At 37.7% G+C, this 23,200-nt stretch overlaps 1 protein-coding gene across 2 annotated transcripts in view; it reads right to left on the bottom strand.

Moving 5' to 3' along the window:
- enox2 (ecto-NOX disulfide-thiol exchanger 2) overlaps window positions 1-23,200 on the bottom strand; it is a 412,131-nt gene that overhangs the window by 341,814 nt on the left and 47,117 nt on the right. The window contains exon 1 of one of the 2 annotated variants that reach the window (XM_056472048.1): window positions 9,404-9,489. The exons of the other annotated variant lie outside the window; for it this stretch is intronic. The gene's annotated coding sequence lies outside the window, so the exon portion shown is untranslated. Of the gene's footprint in view, window positions 1-9,403; window positions 9,490-23,200 lie in introns of those variants that run through there. 2 annotated transcript variants of the gene reach the window in all.

Raw genomic sequence — 23,200 nt, 5'->3', positions numbered from 1 at the left:
ATGAGCTGACACACTGTTTGCTTACAGGCATACAGTCTGTCTTAAACATCATAATCCAACTTCAGAATTATGAATAGTTGTATTTTGATGTCATCACTTACTGTGAATTAACAGTCAGGACATATTTAAAGTTTATTCAGGTCCACCATCGCAAGTCTTTACAACATCTAGCATTTTAACCAACAGGTAGACCTACACTAAGGCCTTACCATACGTTTAAGAAACAACAATAATAGCCTACTCATTTAGCATTATTCTATATCAACAGAATCGTGAGAAAATCGTGATCTTAATTTTAAGCAAAAAAATAAATCAATAAATCAATAAGATCAGTGCAGCCCTAGCCCCCTGACACATGTGTCAGGGGACACATCTGCAGCATGTTTCGGTATTTTCAGGTGTTGTGAGAATGTGCGCGTTCATGCGTTGTCAAATTGATGACAACGTATTCTCAGTTTGTTGGTGTTTTTCTATTTACATGTGTACATGTTGCAGTGCATTTGAGCTTTCCATGCTCCCTTAAAATGGAAATATAAGTAGAAGGACAATTATGTGACTGAAACAGCGACTGAAGCATTAAGGTTTTCCATCCAAAGATGCAAATTAAATGAATGCGCAAAATTGAAATGTTGCATAAACATTTCCACTGTTTCCATCCAGTGATTCAAAGAGAATGACACAGTCACTTCCTGATAAACTGGCACCAAATATAAGGCGGCGGCACCATTTTAGGAAACATTAGCACCTGATGGTGAAGATCTAGCAAATCAATTATCTCCTGGGCAACCAAACTTGCTCGAGCATCTGTTCAACAAGACAGGATTAGAAAACTAAGATGGAGAAACTGGAAATGTAGGGATCCACTAACACTAATATATTACCCATATACTAATACTAATATATTACTCTAATAGATTATCAAAAATAAAAACTGAAAAATTTAATTTGCTACAGTACGAGAAGCCACTGTGGGTTTTTTTTCTTATAAATTACTTGTGCCCCGAAGACTATCTGAGGACATAAACAGATCATTAATCGGAGTCATTCGCCAGTGTCAAAATACGTCATAAAATTGGATAAAACAACAACAATATAATCATTTAACAATATAATACGATGGAATGTTTAAATTGTACAGTAATTTTATTTTAGATTAGGTTGCAAAATTTTTTTTTTTAATTTGATACTGTTTCATTTGTATCTTCAAACGAATAGGAATGAATAAAGTCATGTATGTTCTTTTTTCCTGTTTAGAATTTAACTGAGCCTATAATTGTCATTTATAAGGGATTCATAGAGTCCTCACTTTAGACTAGGTCACAAAACTGGATGAAGTTGAGTTAATAAAGCATTTAATAACACATAATTTAACTATTACTATATGCCTGAATAATAAGAAATGTTAATTTGAATAGTTAATTAATCATTTACTAACTCATTCTGAATTATCTTTAAAAACAACAACCAACCATGCTTAAATAACTGGTTTGTAAATAATGCAATACTTAATTTAGTAATGAATGGTAAATCATTAACAAAGTATGAAAGTACAATTATTAAGCACATTATAAATGTGGTTCTAAGCAGTTAAAACTGCTTACTAACGTTTATTAATGTAGAGTTAATTCTTAACAGATAATAAATTCACTGTATGCTAATGCTTAATAAATGGTTCATAGTGTGTAATTATAAAGTGTTACCGTATTTTATTTAATAAAATTTAAAACATGCAAACTCTAAGCAAACTTTAAACCAACTCTTTTTATGAATGAGCAAGAACAATACATGAGCAGAATGTCTGGTTCAGCAATGAGTGATTCAATACACTGGCATTAGACAACATATTCTATTACATGCTCAGCCTGGAGCATAACACTGCCTCCAACAATCTGACTTTCTTTATTGCTTGACAGTCCAGTACAGATGCCCACATTCCCAATGTCGACTCTTTCAGCATTGAACAGGGGTCATCAAAGGCATTGGGACCAGTTTGTGACTCCTTAACCTCTCTATGTACTCTATCGTGATGCATTGTGTGTTCTGATTTTTTTTTTTATGTTGGCCAAATGAAGCTTTTCATCAATTTGAGTTTTAACAGCTGTGTGGTCAAAAAAAAAATGGACAAGCCATGGTAAAGTGTGGCAAGTACAGCCACAGGGGTTAAATCAGCGCCATTGTCATGGACAGGAGTGAGTTTGAAGGGAGCTGCGTGTAACAGAGGTCTGCCAGTAGGATCTAGGTGAATAAATCTCATTCACAGAAAAAGTTGCTGTCTTTAATGTCCTTGTTAGTGTGTCTGATTCCCACTGTCTCCTAGTGTGTGTTCTACTTCGCAGCAACAAAAAAAAAGAAAAGGAAATAGGCCTAAAAATCTTAGTTTAAAAATGCCATTGATGTAGGGTGTAGTACACCTTCATGTAAACAGTCCACTTGACATGTTTTGTTGAAGTCTGCTTGCTCTTACTGGCTATTGTAGGTATAAGAGTAGAACAATCAAGAGTAAGGTTGGAAATCGTATCTTTTCTTTTCTTTTAACAAAAACAGTACCAAACAGATCATTTAAAAAATGCACAAAAACAGTTGAATTCAGCATTATTATAAAGAAGATTATTTGTTTAATGGATAATAGTTTTAATTACTAATTTCTAATAACTGATTTCTTTTCTCTGTCATGATGACAGTACATAATATTTTACTAGTATTCAGCTGAAAGTGAAATTTAAAGGCATAATTAGGTTAATTAGGCAAGTTAGGGTAATCAGGCACTGTAAGTCATTGTATAGCAATAATTTCTTAAGGGGACTAATAATATTGATCTTAAAATGTTTTTTTTAATTAAAAATGTATTTATTCTAACCAAAATAAAACAAATAAGACTTTTTTTCAGAGGAAAAAAATATTCAAAGAAATACTGTGAAAAACTCCTTGCACTGTTAAACATCATTTAAGAAATATTTGAAAAAGAAAAAAGAAGAAAAAAAAACATTGACGTCAACTGTGTATTCTGAATTTTCCATATATGTTTGTCTGTGCTGATAGCTGACGTGTAGTGCTACTGCACTTCAGGTGGCCCAAGTTTAAGCCCCGACCTGCAGACATTTCCCAGAATCAATCCCCTCTCTCACTCACTCTCTCTTAATTTTACTTCCTGTCCAGCTACTGTCTTATCCTAGATAAAACACATCTTTAAAAAAACAGCATGTTTCTGACTTCTGACAGTTCAGGCATTTATGTGGCATTGAAACGAGGCACTGAAATCTGCTTTCTGATTTTGTGCAGTACACAGGTTTCAGTACCCAACCCTAATCAAAGATATTTAGGAGATATAGAGGAGGTTCTGACTAAAGCAGTTTATAATCATACCTGTGCATTCACACCAAAGATGGTGGGAGCATCAAAGTTCGCTCTGGCCGCCCTGGTGACAACACTGTCTGCATTTCTGCTCCGTCGACGAGAGCGTCACAATTCGCTACATCGATCTTGTATTTAAAGGGGCCGTTGCAGCAAATCAGTTACATTCCCACATAAAAAAAATATACTTTTAGAGTGAGAATGTTGTTGATCAAATTCATTAAACTATGGAAGATCAAGTTGCTGCCTGTGGTGTGGCTTTGATCCTCTTATTCAATATGGGTCCGTGTTTGAAATATTCTGAAGCAACAATACTGGTTTGTATTATTGGATTCTCGCTTTTTTAAATAACAAAATAATATTAATGCACATCATCTCGCCAGTAACTTTATTTAATGTATGTTCCTGTAAGAAAACATCATAAATATTTGGGAATCTGGTGACCGCAATAATCAAACCCTTGGGAACAACTGTGGTCAGAACCAAAGTTCCCAGGACTGTGTTCTCTGGACTCCTCTCAAGCCGTGGACCTCTACATTTCGACTGGTTGCTGCTGAACCGCGTCATAGCTCATTTACAAAGTTGACTTGATTTCAACTCTCCTTGACGCCCACACTAGTGAACATATGCCGCTGCTGGACACTCATCAATGTCGGCTTCCACTGAAAATTAATGACTTCCGGCTACTTTGACGCTCTCACCGTTTTTGCTGTGAACGCACCGCAATACAATTTTTACAATTGTATTATGTAAAATGACACCATACAATTTTTTGGACAAAACAGCCCGGAATCAGATCCGTACCTTTCATGCCAGAAATATCACTTTGAATCCCTCTTGGAGAAAGGCAATTAGAAACAGAGGAGATACACATACACCACTTTTGGTTGGTACTAACCACGGTACAACGGTAACATGATCTAGCCATCACTCTTTGAATTTCTAAAGATATTTATAAATAAACCACTCTCAGAAAGGAGCAACAATAAGATCTGCAGTTGTGAAGATGCCATATCTCATATTTGATTTTATCAGTTGAATCTAAAAATGTTTACGAAGCTACACCTTAATTCAACTACAACACAAGTACAACACTGCTTAAGATCGCCAGCACTGCCACTTTGGACAGTGAGTAGCTTCTGTATTAGCCTTTATCTTCCTTTGAACTGTGGTGAATTGAATCCAGTCTCCAGCCCTGTGGGACTCTACACATGTCAATGACATTTGACTTCCTGAGTGATAGTGCTTGTGCTTTGACATGCTTCATCTAAAGGCACCGCCACATAGAAACGGCTTTATAAAAGCCATTTTAGGAAACATTAGCACCTGATGGTAAGGATCTAGCAAATCAATTATCTCCTGGGCAACCCAACTTGCCTGGGCATCTGTTCGACAAGACAGGCTCGAAATACAACAACAACAACAACAACAACAACAACAACATGGAGAAACTGGAAATGGAGAGACTGGAGCTGAGAACAATAGTCAGGCAATTATTTGTTATGGCAGATAACTAATAAACTGTTGACAATAAAATACTATTTATTGCAATTTATTTAACAAATTAAAATAAAATAAATTTAGCGGTTATGAGAAATCTTATTTTTAAAAAATGCTTGTCCAGTATTAAATACTGCTACCCATGGTTTCTGCCACACTCATTTTCCGTGGCAGGGTGTCACACCAAAATTCATCCTGCCATGGCTATATTACAGCTTCTTATTCAAAACATTTATTTGTTGTTGTTTTTTAATAGCGCGTTATAAAATCGCACCAAAACGTATTAAAAGGTAAGTGAATTATAACAGTGCAAACTTTTCTGTAATCGCAGTGGTGACATTCATAAATAGTCCTAGCAAATCTAATAAATGTTTTGGAGACATATTCATTACATAAACGCACTAAGTCGCACTTTAGCAGTGTTTATTTGAGAGCGCAAAAGAAAATCTGTGCTTGAGCAGCATATATTTAAAGGTGTGCAAGAAGTTTTGTGCACGAACAGAGGAAATCGGTGCACAAGCAAAGACATTCCTCTGCTTGTATTACATAAAAGCAATATCGACTTGTAATACTGTGCTCAAGACATTTATCATTGAAATAACGACATAGGTAGTTGGTAGATCAATGTTAAAGATCTGATTAGGTTGAAACTAAACTATGCAGGACACCGGCCCTCCAGGACCGAGTTTGGGCACCCCTGTCTTAGAGGAAACACTGCTACTGCTACTACTGCTACTACTGCTACTACTACTACTACTACTACTACTAATAATAATAATAATAATAATAACAACAACCACCACAATGACAACAATAATAATTTAATTATAATAAAAATAATATTATAACTATAATATTAATAATCACTATTAAAATTATTTGTATTGCTTTATCCAATATTTATTTACTTATTTAATCATTTATTTATTACTACTACTACAAGTTCTAGTACTAATACCAGTAGTACTAGTAGTAATAATAATGATAATAATAAAATATTTTAATAATAATTCATGATTAAAAAGTATATCGTCTGCTAGGGGTGGCATGAATTTTGTGATAATTATCATTAGATATGGAGAGATGGCACTAAAAATGTCCAGCTTTCTCTGGATATGAAGTGAATACCGAGGCAGAAGGCCAAAGGTACTTTATTTAACAGCCGTGGACACATGTTGGACAGGAAAATTTGCCGACATGGAGAAATCATTCACAGCTGTCTCAGATGGCTCATCTACAGATTTTGGCAGCTTGGGAACCCTGGCAACAATTTAATAGCAACAAAGACAATAAATACATCTCAACTCAAACTGGACAAGAAAACAAACTTTAAAAAGTGCACCTAATACACTTCAGCGTTGAGTAAATCAATCAAGTACATCTTCAAATCCTGAACTATAAGAGTGACAGAAAATAAGTAAATAAAAAAAGCACTCAAAATGGTACCAAACCTTTAGATTACGTTCGTTACTGTCAGCAATGACAAACGAATGCTTAGAATGTAGGTGGTCTAATTCAGAGACAAATTCCAGGCATGTTTAATTTCTCACCCCTGACCGGTTTCATGCCACCTCTGTATTTTGTTCTTTCTCCACCGTTTACCCCATAGCCGTCCTTCCTGTCTTCAGAGAACCGAGCGTTTGCTTGAATCTCGGCATTAATAATTCATTGTTTTCAGTGGACACAATGAATACCAATTCCTTCATATTGTAAGGCACCATCATCAAGGCTGATTGCAGCTCCTAAGGTCATTAACTTCATCCTGGGTGACGTGCCTACGAATGTAAATGACCGACGAAGGCTGCTGACATTGAGGTTACGCTTCAACCTGTTAGTCGCTCCATCTAAACCTCTGCTGGCCAGATGAGGGGCAGAGGGAAATTACATTGCTCGCTTCTTCCGTTTATTATTCGCTTTGCTCCTTCTCTCTGTGAAAAACATGAATTATGGCTTTCGCCCCAGTAAAAGGGAAACGTTCACGATGTGCATTCACGATGGCCCCGTTCCCCGCGTGGTGCCATGGCAACGGTGAACACTGAAATTATTACCTGAAATAGCGGTGCAATAAATGAAATCAAATATTCCCCGATGGCCTGGGTGTCTCTGGCATAACAATAACACCTCTAAAAGATGTAAGTTTGCCTGAAATCTGAAGCTTTTTGCAGGTTAAATACCGCTAGAACAATAACCTCCATGGCAATTTATATCCCTCCAGCTGTGCGGACGATCCCTGTGGAATCAGAAGCCAGACAGCAGGTGCTACAAGCTGCCTAACTTTAGGAAGGTCACAGAAACAGCTTGGGCATGCTTTGAAAATGTGTTCACAGAGTAAACTTTAAACATGATGCATATCCTGTCCGCAAGTAAATTGGCTTCTTTTATAACCAGACATTTTGTTAGGTGCACCCTGCTAAAGTCTGAGCCCTTTTTTCATTCAGAACTGCCTTAATTTCTTTTATCTCAATTCAACAAGTTGCTGGAAACAGTCCGCTAAGATTTTGGTGTCATTTGGTCACAATAGTACCATGCAGTTGCTGCACATCTCTCCAATTATGCCACATCTCAAAGATACTCCAATAGAAGTCCTGTTCATATCTAGTGTTAAGATGAATTTTTCATAAACCCGATGGTTCCGATCACAATATGACAAAGGAGACATTACCTTTCTGTCATTTAAATGTCTCTTTTGTCCATTTCTCTGACAAGTGAGAGAAAAAACATCTCATTAAACCTACCAGATCAATTAAAATGCTTTATGAATAGGCTTCTTTATGCACTGAAATTACAGATGATTGATTTCTTTTACTTAAGATCAACTCCTATTAGGCCTACACACTTTATTCTGCTTTACAGTTATAACATGTACTGTTGAAGGTAAAATAATTATCTGTCCTGTTAAACTAATATTCTTTTATAACTCAAGTTATAAGGTATATGCAGAAGTATGTGGAAGGTTTTAATTTTTCAGTAACTTGCGTCAAGCGCTTTCAGTGAACTGTATGCCGTTACAAAAATCGCTGTCTTTAAGGTCTGTTTCATTTTAAAAATCAACAATCTTCACTGCCTGATTGATATATAATATACAGTGTGTCTCAGAAGCTTCAAGAAGTGTATCAGTATGGGAAGAAACACTAGCTGTGCGTATACCCTATTTAATGGATTAAAGAAATTCTCACAGTATTTCCTAATATTTTTCTCCTGAAGAGAGTTTCATTTCTTTCTTTCTTTTTGGCTGAAAAAAAAAAGCTTTTTCATATTTTTTCTTTTCGTTTTACATTTTAAAAAAATTAAGGTCAATATTACAGGTCAAGACATTTTTTTTTTTTGATTGGCTATAGAAATATTTTAAAATGAATTAAATTTCACAGGATGGTTAATAAGTTTGGCTTCAAATATTCTTTTTTAAAATTGTTAAGCAAATATTTTAGAACATTAAAAGAAACTCAATTAGATTAAATGAAAACAATTTATAAAGCTGTAACACCAATTTATGAATGCTACATGAGAGCTGCTGTTTGAACTTATGAAGCAGCTGTAGTCCATTTTAACAAGTTTATTGCAGTTTCTTTTTTGAAAAATGAAAAGCTTAAACATACAGGTACTGGAAATGGAAAATGACACTTTAGATACTGATTTCGCCTCTAATTTAAACCCCAAGAATATTCATTCATTAATTTTCCTTTGGCTTAGTCTCTTTTTCAGAGGTCGTCCCAGCGGAATGAACCACCAACTATTCCAGTATATGTTTTACACAGTGGATGCCCTTCCAACCACAACCCAGTATTGGGAAACACCCATACACTCTCATTCACACACATACAGTACACTACATTCAATTTAGTTTACTTAATTCACCTACAGCGCATGTCTTCGGACTATTCGGGGAAACTGGAGCAACTGGAGGAAACTGGAGGAACATGGGGAGAACATGCAAACTCCGCACAGAAATGACAACTGGCCCAGCTGTGACTTAAAGCAGCAACCTTCTTGCTAACAATGCTAACCACTGAGCCCCCCACCCCGTGCCAACCCAAGAATATCAACAAAAAGTTGAAATATGTCTGTCAAACTCGATTCTACAGTGCATCCCATTTGGTCCAAAAAATGAGCTCGGTAGGGGACAGTAGGTGTCTTTAGCAGCTGTTCGAACACGTTCAACCACATGTCCGTTCACATTTTGAACCACCTCTCAATGAGACCAAAAAATCAAAACTTTCACAACCCATTCACAACTATACCTATCATTGTCCACTTGTGACAAGATCGACAAAAGCGCATCTTAACACCAGGTGTGTACAGGGCCTAAACTGTTGATAAATAATCAGTTTTTGAGGATTTGAGCTTTGTTCATAAAGAGATTACAAGACATTACCAACCGCAATACTCTAAAGGCCTACAGCAGGTTTTGGTGTTTAAATAATCTTAAATAATCTGGAGGAAGGATGTTGTGTATGCCAACTTTTGAGAATACCAATCCAATATCAGAGCAACATTTGAGACTTCCCAGACAAAGAAAGCTTTTCCCAGGTTTCCAGTATGCAATTTAGCAAACCTTTTGTGAATTGTAGTTTTTCTGTCCTTAGGAATGGCATCAGTGTGATGTTCTGCTGATGTAGTGCATCTGCTTCAAGGTTAGATGTGTTCAGAGATGCTCTTCTTCACACCTTAAATGTAAAAAGGGATTATTTGAGTTACTGTTGTCAGCTCGCACCAGAAGCGTCATGTTTCATCTTTTTTAACCATTTTCTGTAACCTCTGGTTCTCAGATCAGACCAGCCCATCTGAAACCATACCCTTTGTCTGTTTGAACTTCAGCAGATTATCTTGACCACATCTGCATGCTTACATGAACAAAGTTGCTGCCATGTGATTGGCGTAAACCAGCACTTGAAAAGGTGTACAGTAAAGTGGCTGGTGAGTGTATATAGATTATTCTGCTCGGATCAATGTGCAATGGTCTGGACCAAGTGAATCTATTCTCTGATTCTGAGATGGAACGATAGGTCAGGTATTTGCCACAGACACAATGAAGAGCCCTTTATTTTGCTGAGGAGACCCCTAACACATTGGACATGGCACTGAGCACACCGCTGATCTCTGTCTGATCCAATTGACTGTTGGGTTTCAACCCCCTGCATCACCAAGGGCCATTAAGTGGCCTGCTGAAGAAAAATGGCTCTGCTGGTCCCAGGGTAGTGCAATCGGATCAGCAATTTCTGCCCACTATTGTCCCATAACGCTGTGACTAAGTTAATTTCCTTCGGGAAAAAAACACTCAAGTGAAAAATAAGCAATAAATAAAAAACAAAAAATGAAAGCAGTCCCGCTAGATGCTCAAGCCAGTACTGTCAGCTTTTGTCTTGCATTATTGGTATTAAAAAAATAAAGAAAGAAATATACCGTAAACCAGACAAACTTCCGCAGGACAGGACAACAAAGGTTATAGATTAGTGGATGAATTAGCATCTACTGCTGAAACACTGGCACTCTGGAATTAATCACAACCAAAGAAAACACAGCTATTTTTTATGTTGAGTCTGATGCTGTTTATTCATTTCAAATGACATATCCGCTACGATCAAGTTATTTATGACTTTGCAAAACAAACTAATATATATATATATCCTGTTTTGTTTATTAATAAAAAAGTTTTTGAAATAATACATGAATAATCTCCCAATTTCCGACCACTGCAGAATAAAACATATAACGTCAAAGTACAACATTATTAAAATAAGTTTCTGTAACATATTACTATATTGAGACTTTTCCGTAGACCCTAAATCATCCATGGGGATTGACCTGCACAATTTTAGCTAAAAAAGCATCTACTCCATCTTTAGTATCATAATATTTGGATCTTCCTTTACTTAAAAGCCAAGACAACAGATCAACACAAGATCAACAGACAAAGACACTAAATCTTCCAACTGCGCTCTGGAGAACTCTTAAACAAGACTCGTCTGCTGATGGATAAAATTGCCTCATATCTTATAAAAAATGTGCCCAATCCCCCGCAGACCAAAAGCGGAGACTGATAACGAGATCTGAACAGTGAGGGAAAAAATGATTGGGAACTGAAGAAATCCCCCGTCTTTTCAAGCATCTGTACATTATTCCTGCTCACACCTCAGTATAATAAAATAATACCTCTCTTTTTATTCATGAAGACAGTCTGGCTGACCCAGATATTTTCCGGATGTCTGTGCCTTAAGGGGACTGTCATGCTTGGCCTAACACAGAGCCAAATCACAGTCCAAGATGCGAAAAGCACAACCGTTCCAAAAAAATTGCTGTCAAACACATAACAAAACGGTTACATTTAAGTGAAACCAACCTCGCAGATATGGACTCTCACTTTCTTCAGGGGACTGAAATAAAGCCTCCAATCACATTACCAATGTAATGGCAATAAACTATTCTTCAGACGGGATCCATTAGCATAACTAGTAGAAAACAGGGAGTTGCAAAAATACAAAATACCTCAGCTTGCTCCCAGTGTCCTGTATAAGCTGTAGGCTGTCAGGAATGGCAGTGTTTGGGCACCTTATCTTGCTGAGGAACGTGCTCCACTGTACTGTCTTTATTGGCAGGATGATGGAGAGAGGGCCTGCCTCCCAAGATAAACAACTCCTCTGTAGTCTGTGATGCTCTCCTGGACCTCGCTTTGCTGCTGGCATCGCACAGGCAGCTTCCACTGTGATTAGCAGCCAATGCGCTGCTGGGAAGGGCCGGCCACCCTCATTCAGAAACACTGGCACAGTGAGTGGGTGGGGACTCTGGCACAGATGAAGATGCTCAATGCTGCTCAATCAACAGTTCTCAAGTCAAAATGAAAGACTGCTGCTATTTTGTTGTTTACACACTAGGCAATGAAAAAAAGCGCCACATTTTCATTTCTTTATCTTTTTTGATCAAAATGTAATAGCTTGTCTCCACTTTACAATATGTCATCTTATATATCACAATATAGTACAATTTCTGTAAATCGATCAATTAATATTGTGGATGGATGGATGAATGGATGGATGGATATAAACCACATGTAAAAGGACCATTTCACATTTTAAAAGTATATACTTGATCATATTTTTCCAGTTTATTTTGAACTTTAGGGCAAATGTTTCATCATAAATGCAGGCATACTCACCGGACACTTTATTAGGTACACCTTACTAGTACCAGGTGTTGCCTTCAGAACTGTCTTAGATTTAAACAAGGTCCTGAAAATATTTCTCACAGATTTTGGTCCATATTAACATGATAGCATCACGCAGTTGCTGCAGATTTGTCGGCTGCACATCCCTGATGCGAATCTCCCATTCCACCAGACCCCAATGTGCTCTATTGGATTGAGATATGGTAACTGGGCCATTTAAGTACAGTGAACTCATTGTCAAGAAACTAGTCTGAGATGATTTGTGTTTTATGACATGGTGCGTTCTCCTGCTGGAAAAAGGCATCAGAAGATGGGTACCCTGTGGTCATAAAGGGATGGACATGGTCAGCAACAATACTAAGGTAGGCTGTGTTGACATGATGCTCAATTGATACTAATGGGCCCAAATGTAGTCCATTCGACTCATGGTTGGATGTGTTGTGCGTTCAGAGAAGCTCTTCTGCATACCTCGGTTGTAACAAGTGGTTATTTGAGTTACTGTTGCATTTCGTTCAGCTTGAACCAGTCTGGCCATTCTCCTCTGACATCAACAAGGCATTTGCGCCCACAGAACTGCCACTCACTGGATATTTTCTTTTCGGACCATTCTCTGTAAACACTAGAGATGGTTGTGCGTAAAAATAGATCAGCAGTTTCTGAAATACTCAGACCAGCCTGTCTGGCACAAACAACCATGCCACATTCAAAGTCACTTAACTCACCTTTCTTCCCCATTCTGATGCTCGATTTGAACTGCAGCAGATCATCTTGACCATGTCTACATGCCTAAATAAATTGAGTTGCTGCCATGTGATTGGCTGATTAAAAATTTGTTTTAACGAGCAGTTAGACAGGTGTACCAGTGGGTTCAAGTGGTCGGTGAGTGTATATAATAAATATTAATAAAACATAAAACACTTTTCCAAATTGAATGACTAAAGGTCCAGCAAAAGTAATAAAAATATATTGTTAAGTAAAATTCAAAATGTAAACAAATATGTAAACTCTCTCATCCTCCAGGACAGCAAACGTACTGAGAGATTCTAAGTCCAGAAAAAAATAATCTATAAGATTAAATCTATAATGTCCAGATGTGCGTTTACAGTGAGAGGTATGATGTATTTCCATGAAAGTCAGCAGCACAACAGGAAAACATAGTACTGCCCATAGCAATGCCTAATGCGACACCAAAAACACAGGTGAACAAAGTTGTAGGTGAACAAAGTCTTATTACATTTTTTTTGGTGCTCAAAAGTGTTCCTGGAATTTTGTATCATTGCATTTAGAACACAGAACTCACATAGACTATTTGGTAACACTTTATTTTGATGGTCCAGTTGAGTATTATTAGTAGACTGTCTGCTTAATATCTGTTGATACTGCTGCTAAACAGACATTTAACTGACTATAAAAAACTTTGCAAGTACATGTCAACTTACACAAACCCTAACCCCAACCTAACAGTCTACTTATAATCCAATGAGAATTAGTTGGCATGTAGATGCAATTTAAAAACTTAAAAATCAACAAACAAACCATCAAAATAAAGTGTGACCAAATACTTTGACAATGTTTTCGGTTCCTTTTCTGGACTTCTAAGAATTGTTGCTGTCTATAAAGGATGAAGGAGCTCTCGGATTTCATCTAAAATATCTTAATTTGTGATGCAAAGATGAATGAAGCTATCAGGAAATTGGAATAACTTTAGGGTGAGTAATTAATAAGATAATTTACATGTTTTGGCGAACTAATCCTTACGACATGCAATTATTGGCAAATTAAACATTCAACTCCTAAACAGCAACTCAACTTATGGTGATGGTCATTTGGTAAAAAATAGCTGTCAAAAAATTAACATTAAAGAATTGTAATTACAAATTGTACAAGGTTGTAAAACACTCTTTTTTAGTTTATATCACAAATAATCATAGAAAAACATGAGTATCCTCACTATAGTATCAGTCTCAGGTGAATCCACTCAGTCAAGGAGAAATATTAGAGTTTAGGAAGATTGTTTTGAAGTTGATAGTTTAATTCGTTTTATGCTTGTCGTGTTTTTATTTTAAAGGCATAGCAAAAACTGAAAATTTAGTCATCATTTACTCATCCTTTACTTGTTCCAAACCTGTTTAAGTTTATTTCCTCTGTTGAACATAAAGGGTGGCTCAGTGGTTAGCACTGTCACCTTACAGCAAGAAGGTCACTGGTTCGAGTCCCGGCTGGACCAGTTGCTGTTTCTGTGTGCAGTTTGCATGTTTCTCTATGTTTACGAGGGTTGCAGAGAGCAGGTTGAATCGCTTCCAGTGATTTTCACCATTGAAGGTGACTCTAAATAAGATAATCATCAAAGAAAGAAAAGTTTCGTTACCTTTTTACTATCAGGGATGTAATGAAAATTGAGGATCGTGGAAAAACTTACTAAGACGTTTGGCTGAAGGTGATGCAGTAAAGTAAAAGAGAACACTGCCAATGCGGTGATTATACGCTGTAAAAAAATCTTTAAAAAAAAAAACAAAGATGAATGGAGCAGGGAGACACATTGGCAGCTCAGTGGTTAGCACTGTTGCTTCAAAGCAAGAAGGTCGCTAGTTCGAGTCTCGTTTGGATCAGCTGGCATTTCTGTGTGGAGTTTTGCATGTTCTCCCCATGTTCGTGTGGGTTTCCTCCAGGTGCTCCGGTTTCCCCCACGGTCCAAAGACATGCGGTATAGGTGAATTGAATAAACTAAATTTGCCGTAGTGTATGAGTGTGAATGAGTGTGTATGGATGTTTCCCAGTTCTAGGTTGCAGCTGGAAGAGCATCTGCTGTGTAAAACATATGCTGGATAAGTTGGCGGTTCATTCCGCTGGGGCGACCCCTGATGATTACAGGATCTAAGCCAAAGGAAAATGAATGAATGAATGAACAAAGGAAGATATTCTGAAGAGTGTTGAAAAATAAGAAGCTATAGACTACATATTTTTTCCAACATTTTTTAGACCATCTTTAATTTATACAGAACCATTTGAGTATGAGTGAATCGTAAGGAAATTTTAACTTTCAGTGAACTATCCCTTTAATTTTTTATATAAAATAGAAAATAGGTTGTTTTTTTACTAGCCTTCACTATCACTGGGAAGAAAAGAAAAAAACATTCCTTTCAGAGCATCTTGATTTACCCAGAAATGCGTTCTGAAGGTAAAACGAGTTGCAGATGTTGTTTGTGTCTTCAATGAGCGTGCAGTATCTTTGAACAGTTGCTTTGCTGCTCAAAACCATCCGCGGACCGTGCTCCAATTTTGTCATTCACACATCTGTTAAATCAATAGTAACAACTTCAAAGTGAGACTCAGGTAGACAACAGGCATGCCAATTAATTAACGGTGACTACACCAACTGAGAGTTAGCGCAGACAAACTGACAACTCATCAGTAGCCACTAAACTGTATCAGCGAACAACCAATTATCACATATGGATTTAGAAGGCTTACAAGTTTGAAATGCAGGTGTGGTGTATTCTTAGACTGCTACAAATGAATGGGTCTGGACTAGTTGGAAAGGTCTGAATAATTTAGCAAGCACCTCAAATACCCTGATGCATAGTCATGGACTAATGTATGTTGGTGAAAATGGTAGACTAAAACAAGGGAATAGCAGCAGACTGAATAATGGCTTCCAAAGTAACTCAGTAGAGTAAGCCAGTGTGTATTTTTCAAAAACACAGCCAGCAAGCAAGAATGGCCCCCTTCCTGTGGACTACTTTCCCCGGCTTTTGCTGGAGTCACAGAGACTCCCGGCAACCTCTGCAGCGCAGCAGGATAAGTGAGCTGAGTTTGCAGATTAGACCACCTGCCTCAACAATCCTGCCATCCTATTTATACCCCTGACAATAAATTACTGCTGGCGAGCAGGAGACTGGGTTCCAAAAAAGGGGCTGCTGCTACGTATGAGCCGTGAGAAAAAAAGATAAGCATTAATGGACGCGGCGGTGACCTTATTCTTTATTTCACTGTAAATGAGGAATCAGGTTTCGTCGCAGCAGATATATGTGCCAGGCGCCTTTAGCTAGAAGTGCAGTTAGACTAAGATCTGCTGTGGGCTGTAAACAAACAAGAAACGAATTCTGGTGGGCTGACGTCTTTTCATCGAGTTTGGCTTTGTGCACGCAAATGAAATCTTTTCTTGCGTTCTGTTGTTGAAACAGCTAACAGTCTGACGAAGAGACAGCACTGACAGGTAGGGCTGGAAACAAGATGTGCTGTTTCAAAGCTGTCGTTTTACTTCAGGACCAGGAATTGTAACTGAATATCAAATGACGAGCCAAAAAAAAAAGGAAATGTATTTTTATAGGGATAAATAGTAATATATTGCTCTGCTGATATTAGAAAGGTTTGAATTTATGAGCATGTCTCATAAATGACAATGACTGATATTACATTTTTAATTATTCATGCTCTTTCTGTTTATTTTTATATTTGTACATTAAAGAAAAACACATGAAACCACAGAATAGAGTCATAAATACAGAGTGAGCTGCATAATGTATAAATGTCAACAGATTTTAGGAAGAACAAAAATGTAAATAAGTGCTGTACACTTTATCAATTCATGGTATTGATTAGTATCTGTGAGTATTATAATGCAAAAACACTTTAAATTTGAAGCTTGCATGTTCTCAATGTTGCTGTTTTGTTCACAACACACAAAGCATGAGTGGCGTATGCAGTGTCTATGTGGGAATATGAACACATGGAATTCATCTCCATAACTGCTCTGAGACTTATACTTATAACAACACTTATAACAACATTATAACTCTCATCATAAACTATCATATTGTGTACACACTTTACAAAATGTCAAAATAAAAGTCTGGTTTTACAGAATGCTCTTCTCAAAGTATAATATATTGACAAGAATGATGAACCAAGCATCTCATTCATATATGAACCAAAAAATGTCCTTTAGATAAAAAAATTAACTGCATTTATTAACACTGGAACTACAAAGGTGATTATTTTGACTGTTTTTTTTTTGTTTTTTACATTTTAATAACAATATTATAGTATAACTATATATTGTGTATATTTCCTTCCAACATTGTAATTTTAATAAAATTACAAAAGATAAAGAGGTATGATTATTTCCATTTAGAACTACCATAGCGGACAAAATGTGCATGCATTTCATTAGTCTGCTATATTTATCTATGACTTTAAATATGATTGCCTCTGTTGCCTGGCAACTTCCTGCTATCAAAATCATGGCAAAAATATAACTTTACTTCAGATATGTCTTTCAAAACAGCATATTCAGTGTCGCAAAACACGTTTTCTCGCCTGCTTGTAAAAGTAAAAAAAAAAAGAAAGCGAGTCGCGGACATTCAGGGGTGGTCTAATGTAGCTAAACTCAACATAACAGTAACATTCAAAGCTTAATTTTAGTATCTCAATAGACGTTTTAAATGAAAATGTGACGTGAAAATTAGGGTCGGGCGATGTCGACCAATTTGGCATTGAACGATGTCCAATGTGAAACATTGCAATGGACGATGGCATCGTCGTCGTAGGCAGCGGTGAATTCATAACTAATTCATTATTTGCAGCCTAATTTCAACAATTTCAACTATCTGACCCGCATGGTCTTTGTTTTACCCATAAGCAAATCATAAATAAATAAAGATAAGTTACACACAAATTACCACCTGTCAATCACTTTTTCCTCGGGACTATGGCATGAATAGGCAAAGTGATCTGTGTCGTCATAATGTCGTCGACAAACTTGGTTGGTAAAAAAAAAAGTGCACAACCAACAGGAACCAACCAACAGTATCTGAGGTTTTCGCTAAAATTACTAAGTACAAGCGTAAAACGGAAAGATTGGAGCAGTGTACTGACGCTGTGAAGCGTTACCTGATAGATTCAAAAGACAGAAGAGTCGTTAGATAGAGGCAAGATTAATTAAATATTACGTTTAACAACTATAGTGAGATGCGATCCAGTGGTACTGTCCGACGTGCACTGTTCTAAGGTTTTGTGCTCAAAGCACTAGCTGACTGACTGAAGCTCAGACGTGTGCATGAGAGTATGTGTGTGCATGTGTGTCTGTGGCATTTTTAGCGGTATAGTGTGGACGGAGGGCTTTTCAGAAATGCTAGATGAAATGCCAGTGTGAACGTGGATCGTTTTCACTTTGAAATGCAATTTTAAGACGTATTAGAATAAACGGGGCCCAAGTCTGTATTTTTCATGAGTGGGTTGCTGCTGCGACATGGGTGGGGCGGAGTATGGCATTGTCTATCGACCCAACCCTAGTGACAATATGACATCTTTGAAAAATGATAAGAATAACCGCTATGGTAATTCTAGTTGGTAGTTCCAGTGTTAAAACTGACCAAATAGAAAGTTATACTAAAACATATAACAACAGTAGATTACCCAAATCAATTAATAAGGATTCAGATATAAACCTCACACTGTTTCATCTGTGATAACAGCCATATTGATGTACATTTTGCCTTACTTAAAGCATATTACGTTGTTGCTTTAACTACATAAAGTCATACAATCTGTTAATGTTAACTATTCGTGTTTAGAATTTAAGACCAGTGACTATTTTTTTATTCCTGACACACTATAGTTTTCACCCAAGAAATAAAACAATGTGCTAATCTCTTCCTTTTCCAATAATCAACTAAGCATACAAGCAGTTTCTCTTGACCAGATCAATGATCAATGTTGTGGAAGCACACAGCAGTCGCTCTCCTAGCAACCCATCCAGTCAAGCACTGCATATCAATGTGAGTCACAAGAACAGCTGTTTAAAGTATGCAGCTCGTCCATTTGTGTAAAAGAGAGAAGTATTCAGAGCATGTTACTAATACCTTACACTTGGGCACTTGTCAGGTCCACTTCTCTCCCTCCAGCTTTTGGCCCGATACTCTGCTTAATGCCATTTAAGCCTCCGTGACACCCACAAGCACAGATACACTTTCAGAATTGTTGGTCTAACTCGGGATCAGACAGAGGGCTAATGTTAATCTCAGTAAACAAAGCTGTTTGGCTCTTGACTGACAAGTTTAATTGTAATCCTCTCGGACGCGGTCTGCTATGAAAGAAGCAATCAAACACGCTCTAATTGAAACGGACCAAAACAATCGGGACAGATGGAGGCTGTTGATTATTGATTAAAGCAATAGTGGGGTCATGAGGTGGTTCAGGTAAGTATTGAAGTTGTGATAAATATGAATATATTAAGGATGCACTGATATTGAAATTAGACTTCTACCGATAACGCTTTAGATTTGGATGGTGAGTATATATATTAGCTGATAGATAATACTTTTGTTTGCATGATTGCAAAAATAAAAGGCAAACACATAGTGAACAACTGATTTTATTTAAAAACTTAATTTTAGAAAAGCTTGAAGGAAACTCTAAACTTTATTGATAAACTACTCTTTTTTCATAGCCAACTTTCTTTATTGAAAAAGGAAATCTACTGTCTAACAACAAAAAAGACTAAATAAAGTCTCCAGATGACTAAACAGTAACTAAAATTAAAATAAAATAAAAAAAACACTGAAATACCAGAACAATGTTGTGAAACAAGCATGTGAAATGGTTCAAACAACAACAACAACAACAAAAATTGGGCTTAAAGTTAAAGTTATCGGACAATTTTTTTTTTTATCAGACCAAAAATGATAATAAAAATGACATTTATCTCCTAATATCACTATGGTCGCATAAATTCTGTGCATCCCTAATATACATATATAAATAAGAAAAGTTTGAAGTAAAGCTGAGGGGTGGGTGGTGTGATCAAAATTCATGGTACGTGTGTTTTACTTTACTTTTCCTAATATGAGCTTTACAGTACCCTCATGTGAGTCAGTCTTGTTACCAAGTGGGCACTAGGACCTGGGAGAAGTTGTTTAATTGAGGAATGTTATTGTACATAAAGTTATTCTGAATATGATGCATGTATGGACGGAATAAAAAACTATCATGTTTACCATTTATTTTGCAATAATGATTATATATACTGTCATGTACCCTACACTGTAAAAAAAATGCAGGGTTCCACTCAATTATTTCATTTTCTCCCAACATAAATTGTTTAAGTTAACTTAATAATCTTTTGCAAATTTAAGTGAATTGAACATAAAACTATAAATTATTACCCCAAAAAATAAGAATAGTTAGAAGCATAATTCGTGGTTGTGTTCTATTCGCCATTATCCACCCTTGCCTTATTTATTTATTTAACTTTCTAACATTTAAATTAGGAAAGATTTAAAAAAAAAACAAAAAAAAAAAAAAAAACATTGAAGTCATTGAAGTCACTCTCTTAGGTGTAGTTCAGTTTTAGCAGTCTTTATATTGACAATTGTGTTCCCTTCGCAGTGCACTTTGAAAACATTCATGCCATTTTGAACACAGCCGTGGCTCATGACAAAAGCTATAGGTGGCCTATTATTTAAAAGTGGAATGATTATTATTCATTACTTCATTCACTGATTTTTTTTTTCAGCTTAGTCCCTTCATTAATCAGGGGTTGCCACAGCGGAATGACCCACCAACTTATCCAGCAATTTTTTTACGCAGTGGAACACCCACACTCATACACTATGGCCAATTTAACTTATTCAAGTCACCTATACCCCATGTCTTTGGACTGTGGGGGAAACCAAAGGAAACCCATGCGAACACAGGGAGAACATGCAAACTTCACACAGAAATGCTAACTGACCCAGCCGGGGCTCGAACCAGCGACCTTCTTGCTGTGAGGCAGGGGTGTCCAAACTCGGTCCTGGAGGGCCGGTGTCCTGCAGATTTTAGCTCCAACTTGCCTCAACACACCTGCACGGATGTTTCTAGAAAGCCTAGTAAGTGCTTGATTAGCTAGCCCAGGTGTGTCTGATTGGGGTTGGAACTAAACTTTGCAGGACAACGGCCCTCCAGGACCGAGCTTGGACATGCCTGCTGTGAGGTGATCGTGCTACTACACTAATAACTACATTGTTCTTTTCCCTAACGATGCATTGTACTATGATAGTTCAGCCGCGAGTTATGTCGTTGTTTGAGAAACACACCCCTGAGTGGTTGCCAGATAATTTTATGAAGTTCAGCAGGTTTCGATATTTATCATTAGAAGTGTGAACCTTCACTCGTCTTACGGATCGGTTACGATGATCATGCCATCGATTTGGTTCAATTCGATATCTCGATGCCTCACGGTGCATTGACGATGCTTTCCATACACAGTTTTATATTTTACTCCACAGCACAGCAATTCTTGTATTAAAATTAATAAATATATTTATATATTATTTCTAATACAATTTTTTTTCTTTAATGGAGAAAAGTCACTCTGCAGACACAAGCTTGTGTCTGTATCCAGAAGTATTACTGTAACAGCCGAGAGAAGAGAAAATGTTAGAGAGAGAGAGAGAGAGAGAGAGAGGGAGAGAGGGAGAGAGGGATAGAGAGAGAAATAGAGTTCACTTTAATTTTCTTTATAATAGTGAAACAGGGCTTCTGCTGTAACGTCAGTTCGAGAAAAGACTGTCCGGCAAACACACACGCAGTGAAATGTACAGAGTTTCTGCATTTTTAGAGAGTTGGAGTGTTTTAATTACTCGCGCTCGCCTCCCTCGTTATAGTTAGCTACCGCAATATAGCGCATGAGATCAGTACATAACCGGTTATGATGTATTACTGAATCGATACCGAATTGTCTGCATCTGCATCACAGTGCACAGAAGAAACTATTAATTTCGACAACCTTATTTATCATATATAAAGCTAATATTAAGGGAGTTACATTCTTAGGAAAATTTTGTTAATTTTTGGTCATCTGAAAAAAAAAAAAATGATGATGATATTTTTTTGGGGGGGGATTGTGCGCCCTGTTCAAGCACTTTATCACACAGCACAGGACATGTTTTTGAAAGCAACTCTGAAATGTTCTTTCATAGTGCTCCAGGTAATACGACTTGAGGTTATTCAATAGCCAACTTTGAATAACAAGAACAATTTATTTTTAGCCTGAGAGGAAACTGGAGGCTGGTAAACACTGACAGCATGCAATTAAACTGCTTGTTCTGTTCGGTAGAAACATTTTTTGTGTTAATAACAAAAAGTAGCATTACTTGTCATTGACAACTTTTTTTATAAATGACCTGCCAGAAAGCGGGTGTTATGAAGCGGACAGGAGACAGAGGTAAGGAAACGTTAGGGTGTTTATTAAATGACAACAAGGAGCACATGAAGGATAGCCAGGAGGATCAGGAATGATGTTGGGGTCTTTTCCTCCGTGGCTGGGTAACAGGAATACACGAGGATGGACAGCACACACCAGATACAGCTGACAGAGGATGACACAGACTTGGAAGGACTGGAAGACAGGACGATTCGGGTGGACCAGGAAGACTAGGAGGAATACAAAGAGAACAGGTAAGTAAAGCGTTTGTTTTAGCTGAGGATGACTACGCTGAGTGGTCGCTCAGTTGTCCGCTTTCGTCGAGACGAGCCCGGACAATGAGCGACTGGAGTGCTGTGCTTTTATCTGGTGCTCGTGAATGTGATGCAGCTGTGTGCTCATTAGAAGTCAGGTGATGGTGATCTTCGTGAGTGGGGATCGTGAGAGCCTGACCAATCCGTGACAGTACCCCCCTCCCCAGGGCCCGCTCCTGAGGGCCGACACCTCCGACGCCGTGGTGGTCTCCCTCTGCCTCTAGGCGCTGGGAACTCAGGGTGGCTCTCATGAAACTCCACCATGAGACTAGGATCGAGAATATCAGCTCTGGGAACCCATGTCCTTTCTTCGGGGCCGTACCCTTCCCAGTCCACCAGGTACTCCAACTGGCCACCACGACGTCGGGAACGCAAGATCTCCTTCACTGCGTAGACGGCTCCTTCTTCTAGGAGCAGTGGAGGAGGGGGTTCCTCTTCGTGGTCAGGCTCTGTGGAGGGAAGAACAGGATCGTGATAGGGTTTCAGGAGTGATACGTGGAATGTAGGGTGAATACGGTAGTGAGAGGGTAATTGTAGTTTGTAGGTGACGGGGTTAACCTGTTCCACGATGGTGAAGGGACCAACAAATCGGGGACTTAACTTGCGAGAGGGCAGTCGCATGCGTATGTCCCGGGTGGATAGCCACACCTTTTGTCCGGGTGTGTATCTGGGTTCTTCAGACCTTCTTCT

This window comes from Danio aesculapii, chromosome 14 (assembly GCF_903798145.1).
Source record: "Danio aesculapii chromosome 14, fDanAes4.1, whole genome shotgun sequence".
Lineage (NCBI taxonomy): Eukaryota > Metazoa > Chordata > Actinopteri > Cypriniformes > Danionidae > Danio > Danio aesculapii.
This window is presented reverse-complemented; position numbering and strand designations above follow the sequence as displayed.